The sequence below is a fragment of the Trichosurus vulpecula genome, chromosome 1 (assembly GCF_011100635.1).
Source record: "Trichosurus vulpecula isolate mTriVul1 chromosome 1, mTriVul1.pri, whole genome shotgun sequence".
In the NCBI taxonomy this organism is placed as follows: domain Eukaryota; kingdom Metazoa; phylum Chordata; class Mammalia; order Diprotodontia; family Phalangeridae; genus Trichosurus; species Trichosurus vulpecula.
The window spans coordinates 132,506,980-132,528,322 of record NC_050573.1 but is presented as its reverse complement, the minus strand read 5'-3'; the positions used below and the strand labels follow the sequence as shown (position 1 = coordinate 132,528,322).

Genomic DNA, 21,343 nt, shown 5'->3' with positions numbered 1-21,343 from the left:
ACAAAACAGTTCAACTTTAGTAAGTCCCTTATGATTTCTCTTTCTTGTTTAGCTCTTCATGCTTCTCTTGATTCTTGTGTTTGAAAGTCAAATTTTCTATTCAGCTCAGGTCTTTTCACTTAGAAAGCTTGAAAGTCCTCTATTTTATTGAAAATCCATATTTTGCCTTGGAGCATGATACTCAGTTTTGCTGGGTAGGTGATTCTAGGTTTTAATCCTAGCTCCATTGACCTCCGGAATATCGTATTCCAAGCCCTTTGATCTCTTAATGTAGAAGCTGCCAGATCTTGGATTATTTTGATTGGGTTTCCACAATACTCAAATTGTTTCTTTCTGGCTGCTTGCTATATTTTCTCCTTGATCCGGGAGCTCTGGAATTTGGCGACAATATTCCTAGGAGATTTCTTTTTGGGATCTTTTTGAGGAGGCAATGTATGGATTCTTTCAATTTCTATTTTGCCCTGTGGCTCTAGAATATCAGGGCAGTTCTCCTTGATAATGTCTTGAACGATGGTATCTAGGCTCTTTTTTTGATCATGGCTTTCAGGTAGTCCAATAATTTTTAAATTATCTCTCCTGGATCTATTTTCCAGGTCAGTGGTTTTTCCAATGAGATATTCCACATTGTCTTCCACTTTTTCATTCCTTTGGTTCTGTTTTATAATATCTTGATTTCTCATCAAGTCACTAGCTTCCACTTGCTCCAATCTCATTTTTAAAGTAGTATTTTCTTCAGTGTTCCGTTGGACCTCCTTTTCCATTTGGCTGATTCTGCCTTTCAAGGCATTCTTCTCCTCATTGGCTTTTTGGAGCTCTTTTGCCATTTGAGTTAGTCTATTTTTTAAGATGTTGTTTTCTTCAGTGTATTTTTCAGTATTTTTTTTTGGGTCTCCTTTAGCAAGTCATTGACTTATTTTTCATGGTTTTCTCACATCCTTCTCATTTCTCTTCCCAATTTTTCCTCTACTTCTCTAACTTGCTTTTCCAAATCCTTTTTGAGCTCTTCCATGGCCTGGGACCACTTCATGTTTTTCTTGGAGGCTTTTGGTGTAGGCTTTTGCACTTTGTTGACTTCTTCCGGCTGTATGTTTTGGTCTTCTTTGTCACCAAAGAAAGAATCCAAAGTCTGAGACTGAATCTGGGTGTGTTTTCGCTGCCTGGCCATATTCCCAACCAACTAACTTGACCCTTGAGTTTTTCAGCGGGGTATGACTGCTTGTAGACTAAAGAGTTCTATGTTCCACATTTGGGGGGGGGATGTGCCAGCTCTGCCACACCAGCACTCCTCATTCCCCAAGAAGCCCCAGTCCGAACTGGGCTTAGATCTTCAGCAGGCTATGCACTCGTGCTCTGATCCGCAGCTTAATTCCTCCCACCAGGTGGGCCTGGGGCCGGAAGCAATAGCAGCTGTAGCTGCCTGTAGCCAGAATGGACTTTGTTTTCTTTGAATGACTCAGCTTGCCTCGTTGAGCTTCCCTGGACGCTGGGGCTTGCTCTTCCGGAACAGGACCAGAGCTTCCTGTGTGATGAGTCGTGGCGCTGGCTGAGGGGAGGTGTGTTAACGTGGTCTACGCTGGGGGAGGGGCCAAGTCAAGAACCAATCGGCCCTGGTCGTTCAGGCGGCGCTTGCTGATGTCAAAAACCCTATAAGAGGGGAGAGGACAGCTTGAAGATCCTCCTTTCCTTTTCCGGTTGGAGCCAGAGACACCTACAGCCGAAGCTGAGCTGCCGGTAGCAGAGCTGACTAGAGGGTAGTGGGTAATCTTCTTACCGTAGAGGGGAAGCATGTATACGATTTTGCCTTATACCATCTCGCTTCTCTGTGGCCTTTTGGTTACCCTTATAAGGCGGACTTATTGGGCCTGGAAGCTTTTGATGAAAATATCAAAATGGGGACGCTGGTTTGTGGGCTTGTTATTGTGGAGTGTAAATACATGCTTTAGTTCTCCTGCCTTCTGCCTAGAGAATTCCTTATATCTTGCGGTTACGGACCTTTTAGGCACATATGAGATTCTCTTTGAAATCATAAATTCTGCCTTCCTAATATACTGCCCCACCTCCGCTGCCCCGGGGGTGATGGCCAAACAGCAAACTCCTTCCAATCCCGCAGCTTTTCCCACTAACCTTCTCCTCTGTCTTTGGTGTTTATGGGTTGAGAAGTCTGGTAACTGCCGTAGCTCACTGATTCAGGGCCCTAGGGCCCGCTCCGCCCGGCTCCTGGTCTGGTTGGTCCGAGCCGCTCATGCTGGGCTCTGCTCTGGTCCGCTCCCAGCTCCCAGCTCCCAGCTCTGTGTGGGATAGACCTCACCCAGGGACCATCCAGGCTGTTCTGGGCTGAAGCCCTGCTTCCGTCTGCTGTTTTGTGGGTTCTGCAGTTCTAGAATTGTTTCAGAGCCATTTTTTATAGGTTTTTGGAGGGACTCGGCTGGGAGCTCACTCTAGTCCCTGCTTTCCTGCCGCCACCTTGGCTCTACCCAGGGAAGCCGGAAGGGTTTCTTAACTAAGGGTTTGTGAACTTAAAAAAATATCACTTTACAATATGATACAAAAGATTCTTAATATGCACTAAGACAAGGGTAACAGCCTATATGTACGTGTGTGTATGTATATATATATATGCACACATACATATATGTGTTTGTATTCCTTTATCATACTATGTATTTTATTTTACACATTTAAAAATATCATTCTGTAAGGGGGTCCATAGACTTTCCCACACTGCCAAAGGGAAGTATGACACAAATTTTTTTTTTTAAATCCCAATATTCTTTATCTCAGGTCACATGACCAATAAAATGGAAGACTAGACATTTTCTCCAGTTCTCCCATGTATCTCAGAGTTGCCCCAGGAGTTCAAATCATTCTTTTCCTGAGGCAAGATAAGTGGTCTCTCTAAGCATGAAGTCCGTGAAGTTTATAGTCCTATTAAGGTCCACACCTCTCATTATGAAATCTCTCTCTTCCCCCATAGGAACATTCACCAATAATTTTCCCTCACACCAGTCAGTCTGTCAGTCAGTCAAGTAGTCCTTTAGCTTATATTAAGCACCCGCAACGCACAAAGGAATAAAGTAAGATCTGGATAAAAAAGAGAGGCAAAAGACAGTCTCTGCTTTTAAAGAGCTCACATTCAAATTCTGGGGTAGGAGAATGGGGGGGAAATGTACTTCAAAAAGCTAGGCAAATAGAGAGGGTTCCAAAATTTTAGTGGTATTTTATGTTATGTGAGTATATGTATGTCTCTGTGTGTATGTACACATATGCATATGTAAGCTTTAGTAGCTATGTATAAGGGTGTATCTATGGTTGTATATGTGTATATGCATGTGTAGATATATATGTGTGTATGTATGTGGATGCATATTTATAGGTACATGCACAGGTATATGTGTATGTATTCAAATATTTAGATATATATGCAAAAGCCATTCCCTAATGAATTATTAATCAAAAGATATGAACAAAGTTCTCAAACAAGTGCAAACTATTAAAACTGCATGAAAGAATGCTCCAAATCTCTAATAACAAGAGAATGAAAATCAAAACAACCCTAAGGTTTTACTTCCCGCTCTTCAAATTGATAAACATGACAAAAATGGGAACAGTTAATGTTGAAGGGGTGGTAAGAAGATAAAAACACTGATGTATTGTTGGTGGAGCTACATATCATTGCATGCATCTTGAAAATTACTTTGGAAATAAAGTGACTAAAATATCTATATACTTTGATCCAGAAATTTCATTACAAGTTTTATATCCCAAGGAAGCCATTGATAAGAAAATTACTATATATGCCAATATATTTACAGAAGCACTTTCAGTGAAAATAAAAAATTAAAAAAACAGAACTAGAAACATTAGAAGCTCATTGATTGGAGAATGGCTAAACATATTTTATCTATAAATGCAATGGAATATTACTGTGCTGTAAGAAATGATGAATATGATGATTACAGAGAGGCATAGAAAGATTCGTATGAACTGATGTCAATCACTTAGTTAATGAGTATTAATTAAGTGCCTACTATGTGCCAGGCACCATGTTAAGTTCTGGGGATAAAAAGAGCTCCTGTACTACCTCAGATAAAACATGGACATAATAATTACCAGAAACAACAGCAACAAAAAGATTGTTTTTGTTTGTTGTGGGAGAGGGAGAATCGGAACTTGGCATGTATTTTAGCATATATACAACTGCCATTATAGAAGTTTCTTCCACACTGATCTGCAATTAGAAACTCTGAGTATTTATTTAGGCACTGAGAAATTAAGCAACTTACACATGAATTTAGAGTAAGAACTGAGTTTAACCCCAGCTTTGGCACTTACTCTCTATGTGACATATGATGAATCAACTCATCTTTAAGCCACATTTTCTTTGTATATAAAATCAGATGAGTGAAGGAAGTCACTTTTAATGTTCCCTCCTTCTCTAAATCTATGATCTTATGTTAAATGGTTATGTGTACACATTCCACCAATATAAATCAAAATTTCCCTATATGTTAATAGAAAGATTGATTTTTACATTGGTGAATTAAAAGAAAAATCACTACTTAATGGCCCCCACCATTATGGTGTTGAGCCTTGTTGAATTTAGCTAGGCTGCTCCCTAAATAGTACACATAAATCTGATAGACATAAATATAACTATGAGTCATTGGATTTTTGGCTTTCTAAATGTCTCAGCTCCTCTAATGGTATGTTACCTTTTATATATCAATCAACCAACACATATTTATTAAGTGCCTTCACTGTATTGGGTGGGCACTGTCCCAAATACTGAAGAGAAAAAGAGAAAAGACAGTCTCTTCTCTAGGAACTCACAGTACAATGGGGGAGACAATATACAATAACTATGTCTCAAATACACACACACACACACATACACATACATACAGACAGGATAGACTGGTTATAATCAACAGGGTAGGTACTATCATTAAGGGAGATCTGGAAAGACATTTCAAGAGCATTACACTAAGGAATCCTTATAATGACCTGATTCCTTCTACTTTTCCCTTTTTTCCAAGTCTAATTTTTCCCTTAACATTTTTACCCAATGAGCAGATTTCTTCATCCATTTCCAGTCATGTCTTGAGAAATTCTAACCTTGTATTAGCCCCACCATTAGTCTTCTCTGCTCTTGCTTGTATGTTGATGAACATTACAGGGTAAAGGTTTACAAACAGAACTACAGGTTCTACTACAAAGATATGTTTTCTACTTTCAGTTGGGACTACGTGAACTCTTAAATCTATTTTTTATTCATTATAAACTAATTTTCATATCTCACATCTGTGAATTTGCACAACTTGTTCCTTATGCATGGAATGTTCTTTCTCACCTCCTCTTGGTAGAATTCCTAGATCCATTCAAAGTGTATCTCAAAGGTTGCCTCCTACTTGAAACCTTTCTGGATCTCCCTAAATGTTATTAACATACACAAGAGTACTTTTCATGGTCCTCCTAAGTTTGTATTGTATTTATTTTTCATATTTGCATTATACAAACACTTTTTTTTCTGTCCTAGTAAATGTAAGGTTTTTTTCTTTTTAATGGAACTTTATTTTTCCTCCTTTGAACATACGGCATCTTGCATATACATGGTTAATAAATGCTTGCTGAATTTATTTGGATTGAAATCAATAAGCTTTTGACTTTGGCTTCCATTACATTAATATCTCTTTGTTCTCCTCCTACTTATCTGACTTCTTCTTCTCGCAGTAGGTTCTATTGATCATTAATCATCAGGGGTCCCTCAGAGTTTTGCCATGTTTCTCCTCCTCCATACATCCTCTCTGTCTTGGTGAGCTCATCAACGTTTTCCATTATCGTTTAACTCTTAAACCTAATATCGTGGTGATAATGTAATTAAAGATCTTTCCCACCCATTCAATAGGCCTCAGGTGGGGCCAAGTTAAAAGAGGTCTGATTAGAGGCAGGCCTACACCTTTGTGTTGCCGATCAGTGATTAAAGATCTTTCCCACACCATTTTGCTAAGTAGATGATAAGCCTCAGGCCCATACCCTTTTGCTGATTGGTCATGAAGCCCTTAGGCCCTAAAAAGAGTAAATACACCCAGAAGGTAGCCATTGAGAACTGAGAATTCAGAAGTCAGATGTCAGAAGTGTATGGGACAGAAAAATCAAATAATTGAAGAGGCATCTTTAGGCAGAAACGAAGTGAATTTATTTTACAGACCTTGGAGATTTGGGCATTGCCTCCACTAGGAAACTAGTCTGGGGAGGTGAGGTACAAAGGAGATGCAGCACTAGATATACTCTTAATGCAAAGATTCCTGCCCACCTCTATCCCTTCTCACCATTGGCTGGGAGGTGGGCTTACAATCTAGGTGTGAAAATACAGAGCCTATCCATACATATTTTTCTTATTTGGCTATATGGCTAGGATAAAAGAGAAAAAATGAGGAAAGAGAGGGGGACCTTCCTGGAGCAGAGAACAAACAGCTCACAGGTAGTCCTTTGGTAAAATTCTTGTGCTAGCACCTAGAGAGGGGGAAGGGAGGTGCACCTACAGCTTCAGGCCCTGACTTTCCAGAAGTTAGTTAAGTCACTACAAGGTTAAACTCCAAGCCACTCGTACTCCCTCAGACATTCCCCATTCCAGAAATATGAGAAGAGAGTAGTCCCTATATTCTTACCCTGTGAAGTCTTGACACATTATATTCTTCTCACTCAGAAGCAAGAATTCAGAATCCAACCCAAGGAGGAGAAGTAAGAACTCTGAGACAACAGAGCTGCAAAAAGTGTGTGGAACAGAGAGTGGAAACCAGGGAGCTGTGAAGACCAGAGAACTGAGGGGGCAGAGAACACAGGCAAGCGTTAAGATTTAGGATTTAGAATTCCTGAGTGTTTACTGGGAGGCCTCCCGCAGGGGGAAAGGTTACAGGATTACTTGGTTCCCCGCTATAATACTGTGTTATAATTTCCTTGTTGCAACATTGAGGTGGACTTTCTGTTACTGGAATATAATTACTGATATATTGAATTGGAGTTATTGGTCTTGGGATTTGATCGTCTGTTTTCTAAATAAATTTTACGTTTCCTCTGCCTTCTACCTAGAGAGTTTTCCATATTTTGCGATTCTGAACCATGCAAGCAGGTTCATGGTCATCTTCAAGGTCATAAATCTTGCCTTACTGATACAAATATCTATGTCTAAAAACATCTTTTTTTTATTTTGACTGAACAAACATGAGCTAAGTCAATCATTTTCATATACAACTTAAAATTTAAAAAAAAGATTACATATACAGCTGTAAATCTGTACTTTGTGAACCCAATTCACTCTGGAGCTCATAGATTAGACAATAGGTCTCTGCCCTCCTAGCAAAGAGTGAATGTAAATAGTAAATAGTAATTGCTTCTCTTTTGGCCAGAAACCCTGAGGGTCTGCCCCTCCCAGTTTGATTTTTTTTTAATTGTTTTGAGTTTTGATTAAAGGGGACATTCCTTGATTAACTACTTAAAGAGGCCTATTCACTGAATGGGTATTACCTCACTCAAAGTGAGAACCTCAAAAGATCTTAGCCTAAAAGGGCCAGGCTCTCCCAATGCATCCTAGGCCATCCCCAGTCATCCTGATGAATATCAGGCTACTGGACCCAGGTGGCTGTGGAGGACAAAGTGAATCTGGTGACCCTGCACAGCACTACCTCACTCAAATCAAAGTCAACTGCAAGTCATGTCATCATTTCCCTGATGTCATGGTCCTCTTCGACAACAAATTCTTTAACAAATTTTGCTTATTATTTTCAAAGCTTTCCTTCTTGTCTGGCACTAAGCAACCTTGCTCTCTTCTGTGCATTTAAAAATACTTCTACTGCTACTTATTTTTACTTTTTTTCTCTTTGTCTACTTCTCTTGGTAACCGTATTTGTATCTCTTTCTCTATTTCTCTCCCACACGATTAAAAGAGAAGAAAATATTTTTTTTCAAATATGAATAGTCAATTAAGATGAATCAAAGCTATCCTCGGGGATGGAGCCAAGATGGCAGCTGGAAAGCAGGGACTTGCCTAAAGCTCTGCCTCAGGACCCTCCAAACACCTATAAAAAATGGCTCTGAACAAATTCTAGAACTTCAGAACCCACGAAATAGCAGAGGGAAAAAGGGCTCCAGCCCAGGACAGCTTGGATGGTCACTGGGTAAGGTCCATCACTCAGAGCTGGGAGCAGAGCAGAGCCCAGCATGAGCAGCAACCAGACCAACCAGATGGGGAACCAGGCGGAACAGGCCCAAATGCCCTGAATCAGTGAGCTGTGGCAGTTACCAGACTTCTCAACCCACAAACACCAAAGACAACAGAGAAGGTTAGTGGGAAAAGCTGCTGGAAAAGAGTGAAAGTAGTTGCCAGTTCAGCCACTGCCCCAGGGGCAGCAGAGGTGGTGCAGCTACAGAACTACAGCTGCAGTTGCTTCTGGCCCCAGGCCCACCTGGTGGGAAGAATTAAGTGGTGGATCACAGCGGGAGCGCAAAGCCTACTTAAGATCTGAGTCAGGTCCAGGTTGGTGGTTCTTGGGGGTGGAGAAGTGCTGGTATGGCAGAGCTTGCTATGTAGAAATAACTATGAAATCAGCAGTGCAGCACCTCAAGCTTGGGACAAAGTACTCTCTACTCTACACGTAGTCATACCCTGACAAAAAAATCCAAAAGGTCAAGTAGTTGGCTGGGAACATGGCTAGGCAGCTTAAACAGACTCAGACTTTGGAATCTTTCTTTGGTGACAAAGAAGACCAAAAAATACAGCCAGAAGTCAACAAAGTCAAAGAGCCTACATCAAAAGCCTCCAATAAAAACATGAACTGGTCTCAGGCCATGGAAGAGCTCAAAAAGGATTTGGAAAAGCAAGTTAGAGAAGTAGAGGAAAAATTTGGGAAGAGAAATGAGAGTGATGCGAGAAAACCATGAAAAAACAAGTCCATGACTGGCTAAATGAGACCCAAAAAAATACTGAAGAAAACAACACCTTAAAAATAGACTAACTCAAATGGCAAAAGAGCTCCAAAAAGCCAATGAGGAGAAGAATGCCTTGAAAGGCAGAATTAGGCAAATGGAAAAGGAGGTCCAAAAGACCACTGAGGAAAATACTACCTTAAAAATGAGATTGGAGCAAGTGGAAGCTAGTGACTTGATGAGAAATCAAGATATTATAAAACAGAAACAAAGGAATGAAAAAGTGGAAGACAATGTGGAATATCTCATTGGAAAAACCACTGACCTGGAAAATAGATCCAGAAGAGATAATTTTAAAATGATTAGACTACCTGAAAGCCATGATCAAAGAAAGAGCCTAGATATTATCTTTCAAGAAATTATCGAGGAGAACTGCCACGATATTCTAGAACCAAAGGGTAAAAGACAAATTGAAAGAATCCACCTATCACCTCCTGAAAAAGATCCCAAAAGGAAAACTCCTAGGAATATTGTTGGCAAATTCCAGAGCTCCCAGATCAAGAAGAAAATACTGCAAGCAGCCAGAAAGAAACAATTTGAGTATTGTGGAAACACAATCAGGATAATACAAGATCTAGCAGCTTCTACATTAAGGGATCCAAGGGCTTGGAATATGATATTCTAGAGGTCAATGGAGCTAGGACTAAAATCAAGAATCACCTACCCAGCAAAACTGAGTATCATACTCCGAGGCAAAATATGGATTTTCAATAAAATAGAGGACTTTCAAGCTTTCTCAGTGAAAAGACAAGAGCTGAATAGACAATTTGACTTTCAAACACAAGAATTAAGAGAAGCATGAAAAGGTAAACAAGAAAGAGAAACCACAAGGGACTTACTAAAGTTGAACTGTGTTGTTTACATTCCTACATCGAAAGATGATGTGTGTAATTTATGAGACCTCAGTATTAGGGTAGCTGAAGGGAATATATATAAATATATATAGATATAGATATAGATAGATAGATAGATAGATAGATAGATAGATAGATAGATAGATATAGATATATATTTATGTATATATAGACGGAAGCCACAGGGTGAGTTGAATATGAAGGGATGATATCTAAAAAAAAATAAAATGAAGGGATGAGAGAGGAATATATTGAGACAGGGAGAAAGGGAGAGAGGGAGAGATAGAATGGGGTAAATTGTCTCACAAAAAAGTGTCAAGAAAAAGCAGTTCTGTTGGGAAGGAAGAGCAGGCAGGTGAGAGGGAATGAGTGAATCTTGTTCTCATTGGATTTGACCTGAGGAGAGAATAACATACACACTCAATTGGGTATCTTACCCCACAGGAAAGAGGGAAGAAGGATATAAAAAAATGGATACCATAGAAGGGAGGGCAGATAGAGGGAGGATGTAATCAAAAGCAAACACTTTTGAAAAGGGACAGGGTCAAGGGAGAAAAATGGTTAAAGGGGGATAGGATAGGAAAGAGGAAAATATAGTTACTCTTTCACAACATGAATATGGTGGAAGAGTTTTGCATAATGTGGCATATGTTGAACTGCTTGCCTTCTTTGGGGCGGGTGGGGAGGGAAGCGGGGAGAGAATCTGGAACTCAAAGTTTTAAAAGCAGATGTTCAAAAAAAAAGTTTTTGCATGCAACTAGGAAATAAGATATATAAGCAATGGGGCATAAAAATCTATCTTGCCCTACAAGAAAGCAAGAGAAAAAGGGATTGGGGGAAATGGGGTGACAGAGGGGAGAGTTGACTGGGCAATCAGAATATATGCCATCTTGGGGGGGGAGGGTAGAAATGGGGAGAAAATTTGTAATTCAATCTCTTGTAAAAGTTAATGTTGAAAACTAAAAATATTAAATAAATAATTTTTTTTTCAAGAAGATAAATTGCAACACTAGCCATGTCCAAAAATCTGTTTTTCATAGTGATGGGGTATAGGCTCTGGGAGTCCCCTTGAACTCTTCTGGAATCTTCCCACTTGATGACATGTTTGCCCAAAGCCATAAGCCTTTCTTTATAGCTAGACCCAAATCTCTGTTACTCTTAACCTAGCTTAGCCCTCCATTGTCTAGCCACTTCCCACCCTTGATCATATCAGAATATCTATACCCAAATCCTTTATCCTTAAACTAGCCTAGCCTTCCATTGTCTGAGATCTCCAGGTAGCCTTCAACTATTTCCCACCCTTAATCCCATTTTCTTGGTTCCTGGAGTCTGACCTCTAGTCACCCTAGTCCCAACAATATCCTCCTTAAACTCCTTCTCAAGACCCTCCCTAAAATCCTCCTCCCATCATGCTAGAACTACCCCTAGGTCCCTCCCATAGTCTTTCTGTATACAAGATCTATCTTGCCTCCATGAAAGGACTTAGATTCAATCTAACTCAGCAGATTGAATCTGGCCTGCTTGTTAATATGAGCATCAGAAATGTTGAGATTTCTTAAGACTCTACTCAATATGGTGAATCTTTAATAACCTTTTTTTTTCTTTATGGCTGAAAGAAGGCTAGGGTCAAATTCATTTGGCAGGACCTGGTGTGTTGGTATTTTTGGGTCCTGAGTACCCCTAAACTTCAACAATTCTGCACCTTAAGGTCTTCTCTTCTGTAAGTAGTATGATTCAACACTAATTCTCTAGAATTGTGGTGGGTCACTGCATTAATCAGAGGTCATAAGTCTTTTTTTTCATTTGGGGTTTTTCTTTTGTTTGCTTTTTGCTTTGCAGATGTTGTTATTATATAAATTATTCTCTATTTCCGTTTACTTCACTCTTCATTAATTCATATGAGTCGAGGTATCCAGGGAACCCAGTGTTATCTGAAAAGATGCCTTTCACTATTTCTTATAGTGTAATAGCTTACCATCTCATGTATGTGTGATCATTTCTTTGGCCCTGCCTCATTTGCTGAGAACCCCTTTATTTTCCAGGTTCTCTTTGATTTGGTTTCTCCTTCATGAGCTGGGTTTTCCTAAACTAATGAAGGGGAGCAAGGATGGGAGTTGTTTTGTTAGTTTGTTTGTTTCCCCAAGGACAAATCTCACCATGACTGGATTTTGTTTTTACCCTAAATAGAAATCAGGTTTCCCAGTTAGGTGGGGTCCCATTCAGATGCCTTGAGCAGAGTTGGAATGCTTCTGACATGCATTAGCAGGGCTCCTTTCTGAGCTGGCCCTTTTGTAGAAAATGGATTAGAAATTATTATTAATAATTAAAATGGTACAGACATGGAATGACAGAGTAGGGGATATAAGGGTCAAGTAAAGGGTTTTGTTTTTCTTCTTGTTTGTTTTATTTTTGAGAATGAAGAGCTGTGTAAACATGTTTGTAAGGAGCACAGAAGTAAATGGATAAAAAGGAGACTCTGAAGATGAAAGAGATGTAAGTGATAATTGAATGGACAATCCTACAGTGGAAATAGGAGGGAAAGAGTGAAGTCCTTCTCAGATAATGCAGCAAAGGGAAGCAGAATGGAGAATGATGTTATGGATTGGCTTGTACCATTTAACAGTAACTCAGAACCAAGAACTCATAATACATGGGATCTGAAAGGAGAAGAGAGAGTTTAGAGTAGCCACTGAATGGAGTAATGTTGAGAATCAATTTAGGAAGGAACAAAAGAATTTCAATGTAGCAAAAAGAGCCTCTGTGAGATTAAATAACATAAATTTGATGTGTATCCAGTTGTGTGTTTTCCTCCTTCAGCTTTCTCATTTAGGGGCAGAGTAAAGTTTATTGTCTCTCTTACAAGAATTCAGATTCATGCTTAATTATCAGTCTAATGGAAATTATGCTTTGTCATTTCACTGATCAACATTCTTAAGCTTTCCATAATTGTTTTCCTTTTGATTATTATGGTCATTAAATAATTGTTCTGTTCTGCTCACTTCATTCTGTATCAGTTCATATGTCTTCACATATTTCTTTCTTGTGCAATTTCTTATGTCATAATACCCCATGGCATTCATAGTCATAATCATGGTCATTATTTCTTACCTGGTGGTACTGCTTTGGGACTTCTCTGATTGACTGCTACATTAGGCTCCATTATGAGGATAAGCTCTTCATCCTAAAGGATCTCATCAGGCTTGATAGGCCACTTGATCACTACGCTCTGCCTCTGTAACTGGTGAGGCAACCATGAACTCTAAGCTTCCATTTTAGGACAAAGCCCAGGTCAGACAACTCCTCGTTTCTCAACTATCTGCACTACTTTGGGGACTTCTCTGACTGACTTCCGTACCACCACCACCACCGCAATCAGACACCTTTTCTTCTCTCTCTCCTTTTCAATTTCCTTTTGTATGTTGTCTTCCCCCACTAGAATGCAAGCTCCTTGAGAATAGAGTACCTTTCTTGTATTCTCAGCACTTATCACAGCGCCAGGCCCATTTTAGTTGCTTAATAAATGTTTACTTACACTGAATTAAAGGGCAGTCCTTTCTTTGTAATAATGTTGTTGTTGTTGTTCACTAACTTCAGTTATATCCAACTCTTCATGACTCCATTTGGGGTTTTCTTGGCAAAGATGCTGAAATGGGTTAAACTGAGGCAAACAGGGTTAAGTGATTCGAACAGGGTCACATAGCTAGTAAGTGTCTGAGGCCATATTTGAAGTTAGGAAGATGAGTACTCCTGGTTCCAGGCCTGGTACTCTATCTACTGTGCCACTTAGCTGCCCCAATTTTAGCATATGTTAAATAGAGAATATACTATAGTTCCAAAGCATACAATATCATTTACCTTTTAATTTAGGTTGAATATTGCAACTCTGAACAATTTGCACACTCTTTATTATTTTTAAATTATGTAGCACAAGGAGTCAAGATGGCAAATTAGGGGAAGCCACCCAGCTGAACTCTCTGAACACTCCCCTCTGAAAAACTTTAAGATAACTCCTCAGATCAGATTTTGGAGCAACAGTCAACAAAGGATGAGGTAAGACATTTTCTAGCCTAAAAAAATTTAAGAAGTGAGCAGGAGAAGTTTATAACACCAAAGTGGAGGCCTGTCTGAAGCCCATACATGTGGTGGCAACAGTGGATGCAGTAGCAGCAGCTTCCAGCACAGAGATGCTAAAGGGTTTGGACAACTGGTCAGAAAGAGACCCTTTGATAGACTGGGTACAACTGACTCTTATTTATTGCTGATGTGCAGTTCTGGGTCACATTTCAGGGCAGAGAGGAGTGCTAGTGGTCTGTCTCAAGGAAGCAGGGGCACTGGTCACAGTTCCAAAACAAAGAGGCATGCTTGGGGCCAAAGCAGACTACAGGCCCTTCCTAGGTAAGGAGCAGAGCACAGACCAGGAGAACAATGACCAAGCTTCTCCCATGACAACACCACCTTGCAAGCATTAAAAAAAATCGCAGACTCCCAGAACCAGTTCTGAAAACAGCAGCAGGAAAAAGCCTAATTTTTTTGACATTCCCTCCTCACCCACAGATGAGCAGAGCCCAACATTATTATAAATTCCAAAGTCAATGAATAGGCTGAAAAATGAGCAAACAACAACAAAAACAATTTGACCATAAAAAGCTACTATGCTGGTAGCAAAGACCTAAGCATAAACTCAGAAGAAGAAAACAAATTGAAAATAGTGTCTCCCCCCAAAAAAAGCCTCAAAGAAAAATGCCTATTTGACTCAAATACAACAAATATTCTGGGAAGAATCAAAGAAAGAAATGAGTAGTAGAGGAAAAAATGGGAAAAGAAATGACAGTGATGCAAGAAAATTATGAAAAGAGAATTATTCACACAAGAGAATTATAGAGAAAAGAGAATTATATTATTCTATAATATTAGTATTTTATATGTATTAAAGAGAAAAGAGAATTATGAACACAACATTTTGCAGCTTCCACATTAAAAGAGTGGAGGGCTTGATATATGATATTCTAGAAGGCAAAGGAAATAGAATTACAACCAAAAATAACCTACACGTAAGAGGTGCACAAGGAAGAGCTACTACAATGGAGGTGGAAATGAAGGGGTGGCAGCAATGCTTGAATGTCTCTCATTAGAATTGGTTCAAAGAGGGAAGAAAAGTAGTTCAAAGAGAAAAGGGGCATAAAAATACTGAAGAAAACAACTCCTTAAAAAACAGAATCAGCCAAATTGTAGTAAAAAAATACAAAAATATGCTGAAAAGAACAACTCCTTGAAAAAAAGAACTGGACAAATGAAAAGTGGGTACCAAAAAAACCTAAAGAAAATAACTCCTTAAAAAGCAGGATTGTCCCAAAGGAAAAAAGTACAAAATCTCACTGAAGAATATAATTCCTCAAAAATTAGATTTGGGCAAGCAAATGACTCCAAAGGACATCAAGAAACAATAAAACAAAGTTAAAAGAATGGGAAAAATAGGAAAAATTTGAAATATCTCATCAGAAAACAAGTAACTTTGACAATCAATCAAGGAGAAATAATTTAAGTAAGAATTATTGGATTCCCTGAAAGCCATGATCGAAGAAAGAGCCTAGAGATCATATTTCAAGAAATTATCAAGGAAAACTGTACCAATATCATAGATCCATAGGGTAAAACAGAAATTGAAAGACTCCACAGATCACTTCGTGTAAGAGATCTCAAAATGTAAACTTGCAGGAGATATTATAGCCAAATTCCAAACCTTCCAGGTCAAAGAGAATATATGTCAAGCATCCAGAAAAAAAAAAACATTCAAATATCATAGAACAACCGTCAGGATCACACAAGATTTTGCAGCTTCCACATTAAAAGGGAGGAGGGCTTGATATATGATATTCTAGAAGGCAAAGGAACTAGGCTTACAACCAAAAATAACCTGTACATAAAAGGACACAAGGAAGAGCTATTACAACGGAGGGGGAAATGAAGGGGTGGCAACAATGCTTGAATGTCTTTCATTAGAATTGAGTCAATGAGGGAAGAATATATATACACACTCAGTTGTGTATGGAAATGTAACATCAAATGGGAAAAAGGAGAAGGGGTCAAGAGTAGAGGGAAGATGATAAAAGGGGCATAGATTAAGTGAGGCAATAGTTAGAAACAAAATAGACTTTTGAGGAGGGGCAGGATAAAAAGATAGAGAAGGGAAGAAATAGAAGGAAATGTGACGTAGGGAAATATACAGTTAGCAATCATAATTGTGAATATGAAAGGAATGAGTTCACCCATTAAATGTAAGTAGATGGTAGAATGAATTAGAAACAGAATCCAACAACTCAACAACTTTTTTTTTTATTTTTAGTTTAAAACACACGGTTATACATAATTTTGAGTTCCAGATTTTCCCCCCTCCCTCCCCCCTCCCTCCCCAAGACAGCATGGAATCTCATATAACTACCACGTATAACTTCGCATTGAATTAATTTATACACTAGTCAAGTTGTGGAGAAGAATTATGACCAATGGAATGAATCATGAGAAAGAAGAAACAGAACCAAAAAAAAAAAAACACAAAAACAAAAACAAAAGAGAAGAAAAAAAGGCGAGCATGAAGTGTGCCTCAATCTGCATTCAAACTTCATAGTTCTTTCTCTCGATGTAGATAGCATTCTCCATCATGAGTCCTTTGGAGTTGTCTTTGTACCTTGTGCTGCTGAGAAGAGCGAAGTCTGTCAGGGTTGGTCCTCACGGAATCCATATATCTGTGGTTGTGTATAATGTTCTCCTGGCTCTGCTCCGCTCACTCAGCATTATGTCGTGTAGGTTTTTCCAGGTTGTAATGAAGTCCGTATCATCCCCATTTCTTATGGAACAATAGTATTCCATTACCTTCATATACCACAGCTTGTTCAGCCATTCCCCAATTGATGGGCATCCCTTTGATTTCCAATTTTTGGCTACCACAAAAAGAGCCGCTATAAATATTTTTGTACATATGGGTCCTTTTCCCTCTTGTGTGATTTCTTTGGGATACAACCCTAGAAGTGGTATTGCTGGGTCAAAGGGTATGAACATTTTTATGACCCTTTGGGCGTAGTTCCAAATTGCTCTCTAAAATGGCTGGATCAGCTCACAACTCCACCAGCAATGTAAGAATGTTCCAATTTTCCCACATCCTCTCCAGCATTTGACATTTTCCTGTTTTGTTATTTTAGCCAATCTGACAGGAGAGATGTGGTATCTAAGAGTTGTTTTGATTTGCATTTCTCTAATCAGTAGTGATTTAGAGCATTTTTTCATATGCCTATAGATAGCTTTAATTTCCTCCTCTGAAAACTGCCTGTTCATATCCTTTGACCATTTCTCAATTGGGGAATGGCTTGTGTTCCTATATATTTGGCTCAGTTCCCTGTATATTTTAGAAATGAGGCCTTTATCAGAGATACTAGTTGCAAAGATTTTCTCCCAATTTTCTGCTTCCCTCCTAATTTTTGTTGCATTGGCTTTTTTTGTACAAAACATTTCAATTTAACATAATCAAAATTATCCATTTTGCATTTTGTAATGCTCTCTATCTCTTGTTGGGTCATGAATTCTTTTCTTTTCCATAAATCTGATAAGTAAACTATTCCTTGCTCTCCCAAATTACTTATAGTATCAGCCTTTACTCCTAAATCATGAACCCATTTTGACTTTATTTTGGTATATGGTGCAAGATATTGGTCTATGCCCAGTTTCTGCCCTACCATTTTCCAATTTTCCCAACAGTTTTTGTGAAATAGTGAATTATTAGCCCAGAAGCTGGCCTCTTTGGGTTTATCAAAGACAAGACACAATTAATACAGAAGACACACAGATTTAAAGTAAATGGCTGCAGCAGAATCTAATATGTTCCAGAATAAGTAAAAAAGGCAGGGATGGCAAGTAAAAGCAAAAATAAACCTAATTAAGAGAGATAATCAGGAAAACTACATTATGCTAAAAGGTATAATAGACAATGATGCAATATTTTAAAATTGTACAGCCCTTTTCTCTGATAAAGGTCTTATTTCTCAAATATATGCTGAGAATAGAAGTCAAATTTATAAAAATAGGAGCCACTCCAAAATTGATAAATTGTCCAAGGATATAAACAGGCATCAAAACTATCTAAAATCATATGAAAAAAATGTTCTGAATCATAATTGATGAGAGACATGTAAATCAAAACCATTCTGACAGATCACCTCACACTCACCAGAAATAACAAATGCTGGAGGGCATGAGGGAAAAATAGGGACACTACTAAACTACTAGTGGAGTAGTTAACTGATCCAACCATTCTGGAGAACAATTTGGAACTATGTCCAAAGGGCTCTAAAACTGTGCATACCTTGTAACCCAGCAATATCACTACTAGGTCCCTAACCCAAAGATATGAAAGCAAAAGGAAAAGCACCTATAACTACAAAAATATTTATAGCAGTTCTTTTTGTGGTGGCAAAGAATTAGAAATTGAAGGAAGGCTCATCAGTTGAAGAAAAGCTAAACAAATTGTGGCATGTGGTTATAATGGAATACTATTGTGCTATATGAAATGAGGGGGATGGTTTCAGAAAAAAAAACATGGCAAGTACTGTATGAACTAATACAAAGTAAAATGAGAAGAACCAGGTGATCCTTGTGCACAGTACCAGCAATGTTGTAATGATGAACCGCTCTGAAAGACTTAGCTACTTTTATTAATATAATGATCCAAGACAATACTGAAGGACTCATAATGAAAAATGTGATCTCCAGAGAGAATGAACTAATGAACTCTGAATGAAAATTAAAGTATAATTTTCTTTTTAAATTTTTTTCTTGCTTTTTTTAAATATGGCTAATATGGAAATAAGTTTTGCATTAGTTCGCATGTATAAATGATATATTGCTTATCTCCTCAAGGAGGAGTAAGGCTTAGGAGGGAGGGGCAAATTTTGAACTCAAAATTGAAAAGGAAAAGAAATGTTTGGCATAAATAAATATATTTTTAAAAGAATATCACTTAGTTTTGGATTGAGTTTGTGAAAATAAATTATTAGAATATTGAAGAATAAGTCATTTTACTATTGTATTTTTCAGGACACTCTAAAAATGTGTGTGTTTTAAGTAGAAGAGGGGAAAATGGTTCTTTGCTCCCTTTGAAGGAAAAAAAAATAATCCAAAATAGGAAACCTAATAGATTTTGTATCATATTCAGAGGCAGGTATTGCATGTGTTGAAATTTTTTTCTTAAGATGTGCTAAGGCAGAAGATAGATGAAGTAATCACGAAAGGGGGATATGAAGGATGAAATTGATAATACTTTGTTGGATGCAGGGTAGATAATGTTTGGCAAACCAATCTGTTTAAAGATCATTTACCAATGCTGGGCTTAAACATACTTTGATACTTTGATGAATTTGTGATTTTACTAATGTGGGTAATCCCTCTGGAGATCAACGACTCATTATGATTTCTAATCCTGTTTGAGTATTAGTTGTGTTTTTCCATCAGTTTTTTAGCTGATTCATCAAATGAGCTAGACTTTCCTTTCATTCTTTTGATATGGGAAGACTGGGAGAGCACCTTATTTGTTCATTTTTTTTTGTCTCTTGCACTCATAAAATGACAAGGCTACCTTATTTCTCAGGCTTTTATATCTTTGATAATGTAAATTAGTCCACTTTCCACACACGAGTAATTTTAGTAATATGATACAGACTATTGATGCCTGCCATGCAAATTTCCTTTGTTCTTTGAACTGTTTATAATTTTTATTTTTCTAAAGTTGTGGTGTCACATAATTCATAGGCATACAGAATCAAAGGAATTTTACAGATTTTATGGACTGGCTTAAGTGGCAGCAGGATGTTTAATATAATTGCAAGCATTATCTTTCAAATTGTTATCCATTTCATTGACCAGACTATGTAATCATCTGGGTCTCTGTGCAGCAAAGCAATGGAGAACAGCTTACCAAGAAAAAAAAATTATATATATATAATGGATAAAGAGTTAGAAGATCTCAATTTTAATCTTATTTTTAATATTGACTTTGCCTCTCTGGGCCTTAATTTCCTTATCTGGAAATAAGGGTTTTGGATTATATGATCTTTAAGGTGCCTTCCAGATTTTGATCTTATAACAGGGCCTTGTACAAATAAGAACATTTGGAGAACTTTGCCAACAACCAATTAATCTTTCTATAAGCATTTGTTAAACCTGCTATGTGCCAGGCAATGTTCAAAGTGATGGAGATACCAACACAATGGATGAAATTAAAAAAAAATCTCGTAGCTTGCCTTAAGGAAATCTTATATTTGCATTATATTTGCATCTCATGTATATCTTACTGAAGTAAACATATAGCCCTTCCCTTCTCTGTCTCCTCTGATCTGTCAGTGGCTCTTCAACTTTTCCCCTCACCCCCTGAGAATGAATGCCTGTGCCAAGTTCATCTCTACCCCTGCCCTTGTGAGGAATAGCTCTCAGCTGCTAAGCAGACCATTATCTGCAGTGGTGATAAAACAGCCAGAGGTTCAGACAGACATCAGGTCCCTTGACCTCACTTGTCCCCAGATGTGGATTCCAAACTAGTGCTGTCTCAAGGGATATTGACACAGCAGCCAAATTCATTGGGGCTGGGACTGCCACTATGGGGGCGGCCAACTCTGAAGCTGGGGTTGCGACTGTGTTTGGAAGTCTCATCTTTGGTTATGCCAGGAACCCTTCCTGAAGCAACAGCTCTTTTCCTACACCATCCTGAGCTTTGCCTTGTCTGAGGCCATCCGCCTCTTTTCGCTGATGGTGGCCTTCCTCATCCTCTTCTCTGTGTGATGGAGCCATTTCTATCCCCCAACATTTCTGAATGTTCTTCCTCGTTCTCCTGGTCTTTCCATGTCTCTTTCAGCTTGTGTATACTTCCCCCTCCAACTTACCAGGCAGCCCTGGGGAAAGCCATGGAGTCAGGGTTTGACAGATGGAAGACAAATAAATACTGTATTAATAAGCTGTTTAAAAAAGTAAACATATATTTGAAAACTTAATACTTTGGTTGATGTTAATTTTCAGTCTCTTTTTTCACACAATAATGTCCATAGCATTATTCAGTATAGTGTACTACATAATTGCATTATATGTTCAGAGACATCTTATTTGGGGAAACTCTTCAAGACTGATAGAGAATCATTTCTATCACCATATTTTAGCAATCCAACAAATATTTATTAAATACTTAAAATGTGCAAGAAACTTTGCTAAATACTGGGGATGAAAGCATAAAAAGAAAAATAAACAGCCTTCCAGACCTGCCTTCAAGTAATTTACAAACAAATTGGGGGAAGTGATAAGCATAAAAATGGGTAAATATGGCAATAAAAATAAATAACAAAACTTGTGGAGCCAAGAGGGTGGAATAGAGAAGCACTCTGCCAAGTACTCCCAATATTCATCCCCAAACAACTTGAAAATAATGCTTCAAATGGAATTCTGGAGTGGCAGAGCCAACAAAGTGACAGAGTGAG

At 38.4% G+C, this 21,343-nt stretch overlaps 1 pseudogene; it reads left to right on the top strand.

The window, feature by feature from the left end:
• The first annotated feature begins 20,240 nt into the window (after positions 1–20,240).
• LOC118834577 lies at positions 20,241–20,657 on the top strand (annotated as a pseudogene).
• Positions 20,658–21,343: the final 686 nt, after the last annotated feature.